We start from the raw sequence: 5636 nt of genomic DNA, 5'->3' as shown, positions 1-5636 counted from the left end.
TCTCTACCTCTGTAATTCTCCACTGGCTTACCATTAACTTATGTCTTTTTTTTTTTTTCATAAATGAAGGTTTTATTGGTCAGTCTGGGTGAATGACATACTGGCATACTGCCAATGCATATTCCATACATCCAAGTTCTTGAGATGGCAGGTGAAAAAGTTGAGTTTGTTGATGGTGGGCAATGGTAGGAGGCAGAAAGGACCTGAAGGCCACTGAGGGTTAACAAGGCTACCAGGACCAGAACTAACATCCTAGGAATAAATCCAGGATGGAAAAGGCATCATTCATGGCTGAAGGTCTTGGTGATTCTGGGTCACCTTGAGTACTACCATGTGCTTTTTGATGGGTTATTTTGGCCCTCACTATCCACCACAGTCTGGTGCTCTTCCACTATCCCATGCGGCTTAGTGATCTTGGTCACAGAGATACTCTTGAAATAGAATACTCTAGCTGGGGCTGTAGGACTGGGCCAATACCCTCTTGGGAAACTTGGGAATCAAGATCATTGTCCTCTCTGGCTCTAGGGTGGGGTGTGTTATAGGCCAAATATCATCAAACCTCTGAAAGGGTCTGGGTCTGGTGCTGGTTTGGGGATTCAGTTCTTTCATCACTTTCTGAGGACCACCCCAAAAAACGATCCTAGGTGGGTGGCTATCTGGATACTTTTTTTTTTAAGAGAGATTTTTGTTATAGGGTGCGTGTGTTCACCAGAGAGACAGAGACACAGAACACGAGAAATCACCCTCCAGGGGGAATGGCCACACTGCAGTCTTTTCTCTTCCATTCTCCTCTTGGGATTTTGGGCAAGCATGCACATGTACCTGGCATGAGTTTCAAGCCTCTGGGTCCAGGACTTGAATGCGGTCGGCCATGTGGGAGTCCAGAGATGTAATTATTATGCTATCTGCTGGTCCCAGCTATCTGGATACTTGAACATGGAGTCCCAGCATGTCTGCCCTCCCAAGGTCTCTCACCAGGTGTCTCTAACTCAAGACCTGAAAGTTCAAGAAAATGGGAAAGCAAGATCCAGGTCCTCATCTTGCTACAGATGCTATTGAAATTCCATACTAGGTCATCAAAGCTGGAGGGATTTGGGGCTCAGACACAGTGAGACTTCCTAGAAGCATGCAAACGTATCCCTCCTCTTGGGCTGAAGCTGAAGCCAAATTCTTCAGGAGGCTGAGGACCATCAAACTTTGGGCCTCTATGACCCCGTGTAGCTCCTTCTTCTTTCTCATCATCCTCATCTTCATCTTGAGTCATCCCTCTAAAAAGGGATCTCTGCGGCTCTAAGCTACAGAAAAGCCAAAAAAGCCCCAGAAGAGGTCAAAGAGACTCATTCTGGTACTGGAACTAGAACTTGTTCTTCATTTTTTTTTTTTAAGAGAGACTTTTGCTATAGGGTGTGTGCACTTGCCTGAGAGACAGAAAGATACAGAAATGACCACTCCTCCCTATGGGAGGGGAAATGACCACACTGCAATCCTTTCTCCCTTTGCCTCTTGGGATTCTGGGCATGCAGGCACACACACCTGGTATGAGTTTTGAGTCACAGGTTCAGGACTCAACCCCGGAAGACTACGTGGGAGTCCAATGACATAACCATTATGCCATCTGCTGGTCCCAGGACTCAAGCTTTTAAAACCCTTCTGTTGCACTGGGGGCAACCTGCCCACACGGTCAGAAATTGAGCCGCTATGTCTCTTTTGTACACATGAACCTTCTTTGTGCCTTTGTTCTTACCAGTTCTTTTTACCTGGAATGCCTATTGTCTCTGGCTTCCTGTAAAGATATACAGTCATTAAAATTGTATTTATGTTTTGAGAGCTACAGCACAAAAGTCATCTTCTCTGGGAAGGTTTTCCCGGTGTTTCAAGTTGTATCTGACTGCAGGTGCCAGGACCTCCCCCACCTCCCATAGTCTCCCTGCCAAGGGCCACAGACAATTTGACAATGTGGTAATTTGATAATGTGGCAAGTTTACCTAGTTAGTCCAAACCTCCAATCCCCTCCTGGGTGATGACCAAGGCTAGAATTTTCTGCTAAGGTTTTCAAAGGTCAAGCAGTAGCTTGTCCCCTGGGTCAGGCCAAGAGGACTCAAGTTATACTAAGGGAATGGACATCAGGAGGCTCAGTTAGACTACTCAGAACACAGTCTCTTGGGGACTGACCCAATACTTCAACATGGGACCACAATCTTTGTGCTCTTACAGCATTTTGTGCCTCAGTTTTACAGTTTCACCTTCAGTGTTATCTCTTTCCCAGTGAATTTTGTTTTCCTTGAGAAAAAAGGATAACTTCTTTATTTATTTTCTGTCTTCCTCTTCTTCTTCTTTTTTTTTTTAAAATAGATTCTTTTGCTATAGGGCACATGTGCTTGCCAAAGAGACACAGAAAGGTAGACAGAAAACAAGAAATCATCCTCCATGGGAGATGGCTATGCTGTAATCCTTTCTCCTTCAGTCTCCTCTCAGGATTTTGGGCATGCACGCACACACACCTGGTATGTGTTTTAAGTCACTGGGTCTGGGACTAGAATGGCAGTTGACAATGTGGGAGTCCAGTGATGTAAACATTATACCATCTGCTGGTCCCAAGGACAGCTTCTTAATGTGCTTCTTTATAGTATTTTGCACTCAATGTTTGTCTGAATGAATGTTAACAAAGATCTTCAGTAGCAAAGGGTCAGCCGAGGTCATTCGGTACCTCTCTAGGATGGCCCAGCACATCTCATGGGCTGTGGGGTTAATACCTCCTTGAAGCCCCCAGAGTTGATCCTGGATATAGCAATAAGGCAAACTTAGAAATGGTGTTGCCATCATTTTTCAGAAGCTCAGCATCTGAGGTTGTATCTTTGAGTTTGAGACTGGGTTATGAACAGGAACTGGGGCTCTGTCAAGAGTGGAAAAAAAAATCAATGATTTAATCAAGCCTTCGAATAGACTCAGGACCATGAAATGAAGACTGGTTCAAATGTAACCCCAGGCACTTTTAATGAGGTCATCCTAATCTCTTGGACACAATTAAAGAGACCTTCCATAATAGCTAGAAAATGATGTCCCATTTCTTTGATGAGCCTGGACAACAAGGCATTGATGCTCAGGTCTTCTGTGGCCCTTGGTGTTGTCAAGTCAGAATTAGTCACTTTGCTTTCTGCTATTTTTTGTTCACTGTGACCTTCACAGATCTGTTCACAGGCCTGCTGCTGATGCTCCGCCTACAGGCCTGCTGTCCTTTCCCCCACCTGAAATTGCATGAGCTTGTATAATTGTCCTATGCATACCAAATCCTGCAGTAGACCTCAGTCCAACTCACTTAGTGGGAAGAAAGGACTCAGCAAAGACCAGAAAGTATCTAGGATTTCAGATGTCCTGAGTCTAGGTTTCTTTACCTTTTCTTCTAATAGGACTTCTTTGATGTTCTCCTTGACTGTGGGTGCCATTCTCAAGGATCCTAGAATTTTAAATATGTCCATGTGTTTTTCAAATGTGAGGGTCTGGGGTATGGATTCTGGGTCAACTTGAACCCATGAAACACATCTGTGGGCACACTTGTGATTCTGGGTGGCTGGAAGACTGGGGTTGGTGAGAGAAGGATTATAGTGTGATAACATCTTGTCTGAGGTCCCTCTTTTCTGCTCTCTCAAGAAAGAAAGGAAGGAAGGAAGAAAGGAGGAGGGAGGGAGGAGGAGAGAGAGGAAGGAAGAAAAGAGAAGGAAAGAAGGAAGAAAAAGAAAAGGAGGGAAGGAAGAAGGGAAAGAAGAAAAGGAAAGGGAAAATAAAGGGAAAGGGATAGAAAGAGGGCCAACTAAGTGATATGGTGATTAAGGCAGCTGGATTCCACATAGCTGACTGTGTGGTTCAAGTCTTGAACCCAGTGGTTTGAAAAACATGCTGGGCGTGCGTGCATGGGTGCCCACAATCCTGAGAGAAGAGAGGAGAGTGGTTTGCAGCGTGTTTATCCTTTCAGAGGATAATTTCTCACTTTCTCCCTACCAATCCTCTCCCCACACCATGAATGTTTATGTCCTATAACAAATTAAGGGGAAAAAAAAGGAAAGAGAAAGAAATTAAGAAGTGGAAAAGTCAGTTATTAAATACTTTACAGTAAGAATTATCTTTATTAAAAGAACTTGCTGCTTTTTCAACACAGTGAAAATGTTATATTACCTTTGTTTTTACTTGCCTCCTGAATGAGGTATTTCTTCATGCTTAAATAAGTTCTTCTCACAGATTTTTAGAAAGCCTAGCTTTCCTGAAAAGGGTTGTATTTTGTTTGTGGCCCTTGCCATGTTGATGAACACCTTGTACCACATGTTTGGCTCAAGAGCAGAATGTATATTTTCGTTTTTTGAAGATAATCCTGGGATAGAATTACTTCCTAAGTATATACATTTAGCTGAAAAGATAAGTGTGTGGTGAGAAGCCCTTGCCCACCTCTGGTTAGCAGTTTTTGTTAATGGTGTCCCAGGTAAAGGTCTCGTCTGCTTCAATAGCTCTTTTCACTACTTAAAAAAGGAGCGGTAGTGGGACATCATCCATATGGAAAAAGCAGGCTTTTTGCAATGAGTACATTTGGGACCAAGAAGCATCTTTATCATCCTCTTGCTTTCCCCTTCCTCCTTTAATGGCTCATTGAGGTGTATTAGCCCAGGCTTTTCAAGACCACCAATAAAGTTATTCTGGACTCCTTTCTCACTGTGGGCTCCTTCGAACCTTTCTGTGCTCTCCTGTGGGCTCCCATAATTGGATCAGACACATTCTAAGATCTCTTGTCTATTTTTTTTTTTTTTCTAAAATGCAAAGTGTCCTAACACTCAGAGACATACCTATATATGTGGATTGATTAAGCGACAAACTGGAAGTACAACGGACAGATCCCTGAGAACAAAGCTTGCTTCAATATCAGAATAGAACCACCAGGTCAGAGTACCCCAGGTGGTCCATGTGAGCCCTGAATGCTCTAAATATTCAAAGTAAATTTTTAAATTTTCTTTTTCTACTTTTTTCAGAAGTAAGATTATAATAAAAATGTCTTGAAAAGAAAAGGTCTTTAAAACAATAAGGTCAAGAAGGTCAAAATACAAGTAAATAGTTTTAAATTCCAATTACTTTGATTATAAAACATTTATGAAATGCCTAGCTGCTCATGCCAAGATGCTAAATGTGTATCTTCTAGAAAGACTGCTCTGATCTTTGGAATTTTACATAGCCATTACCTTTCTTTCTCCTTCCAGAAAATATGTTTACCCTTCACTGTCAAAGTTGTAATACTATCTTTATGTATTCTCATGGGTATTGAAACTCTTTGTTGGGACTTTTTTGGTAGTTTATGTATCTTGAATAGCTGTCTGAATTGAAATGTAAATTTCTACAAAGGAATGTTCGACCAGGATCTCAGCTCTTGGCTTTAGCAAGAGAAGGGAGTTAGCTTGCCTAGGTTGATGCTTTCTGATGATAGAGTGTATGCAAACGTGATAGCAGATTACTGAGCCATCAGAAAAGAGTTCTTTGGACTCATTGATCATAGCTATTTCCCCTTGATCCTTGTTCTAATCTTCTATATACATATTGAATTGAAGACTTGTATTTAATATCATGCTTCAGATATGTTATGGAACCTAATGGGTTCTTCC

The 5636-nt window shown here is 42.3% G+C and overlaps 1 pseudogene; it reads right to left on the bottom strand.

Annotated features, from left to right (window-relative positions):
- Positions 1–244: 244 nt before the first annotated feature.
- LOC102484624 (HCLS1-associated protein X-1-like) lies at positions 245–1341 on the bottom strand (annotated as a pseudogene).
- Positions 1342–5636: the final 4295 nt, after the last annotated feature.

Source organism: Tupaia chinensis, unplaced genomic scaffold (assembly GCF_000334495.1).
Source record: "Tupaia chinensis unplaced genomic scaffold, TupChi_1.0 Scaffold146140_1, whole genome shotgun sequence".
Taxonomy (NCBI): domain Eukaryota; kingdom Metazoa; phylum Chordata; class Mammalia; order Scandentia; family Tupaiidae; genus Tupaia; species Tupaia belangeri.
This window is presented reverse-complemented; position numbering and strand designations above follow the sequence as displayed.